The sequence below is a fragment of the Frankliniella occidentalis genome, unplaced genomic scaffold, assembly GCF_000697945.3.
Source record: "Frankliniella occidentalis isolate FOCC.00 unplaced genomic scaffold, Focc_3.1 Scaffold1770, whole genome shotgun sequence".
Classification (NCBI taxonomy): Eukaryota; Metazoa; Arthropoda; class Insecta; order Thysanoptera; family Thripidae; genus Frankliniella; species Frankliniella occidentalis.
The window spans coordinates 3859-4951 of NW_026268869.1; positions in this window are offsets into that span (position 1 = coordinate 3859).

Genomic DNA, 1093 nt, shown 5'->3' on the forward strand with positions numbered 1-1093 from the left:
GGCGGGGGGCCGAGGAGGGGAAACCCTCGAAGGACGCCGCCGACGCGGCACCGCACCTCGCTCCGCGCCACCGACTTTTGCACCACCAAATACGCCCCCCCCTCCTTCCTCCCAACGCGCAGCAGTGCCGCACTGGGCTTGTGGGGCCCTACGGCCCCGCCGCGCTCCGCCGCGCCCCGCCACGCCGCTGCCCGTCATGTCCTGTCCCGCCCAGCCCCATATTTTACGCAGCCCCCTGGCCTCGGCCCGCCCCTGCCGCCGCCGCCCTCTCCGCCACGCCCCTCGCTCCCTCTCGTTCGCGTTTCACGCTTGTTTCGCTGCTTTTTCTGACGATTTTTTCCGTCCCTCCTTTTCTTCTTCGTTCTCTCGAGTCTGCTTGCGGGGCGATTTTTCCTGCGCGATCTCGGCCCAAGTCCTGCGCCCAAGGGTCCACCAAAATTCGAACTCGCTCGAGACAATCGCCGCGCCGAGGCGAGGGGTCGTGTTCGGGGGCGGGGGTGGGCGCGAGTGGTTGTCCATCGCAAGGCCTCCACGGCGACGGCGCGGGGGCGAAGGACGGAAAGTTGTAATTTGGCGTAAAAGTTTGGAAAACGGCGCGGCAGAGTGGTCGCCCGATCTTTTTCCAAGAAAATGGAGAAAATAAATTAGCGTCGGGTCGGAGCAGCGGGGTCGGGTCGCAGCCGCCGCGCAGGCCTTCCTCCGGCAGATGTGAGTGGGGCCCGAGGCCCGACCCGACCCGGCCGGGCGGGGCCCTGCTATCTGTAGGGCTGCGGGGGCGGGGCGGGGGCCAGGGGCTGCCGGGGCCATGTGCAGGAAGTCACAAATGTTTTTAGTGGGTTTCGCTGTCACACGGGGGCAGCGGCGTGCCGGCCGGGGGCGCGGTGCTGCAGCAGTCGCAGAGTGAGCGGTCCTGCTGCAGCAGCAGCGGTCATTTCCACCACCAACGGCAGCAGCAGCGGCGGCGGCGGGAGGGAGGGAGGGAGGGCTTTGCCGTTGCTGGGCGCGGCAGCGGCGGTGGTGGGCGACGCGTTCCCGGAACTTGGGACGTGGAACGGAGGGTCGGGGCGGGGCGGGGAGTGCGAGCGGGCGGGCG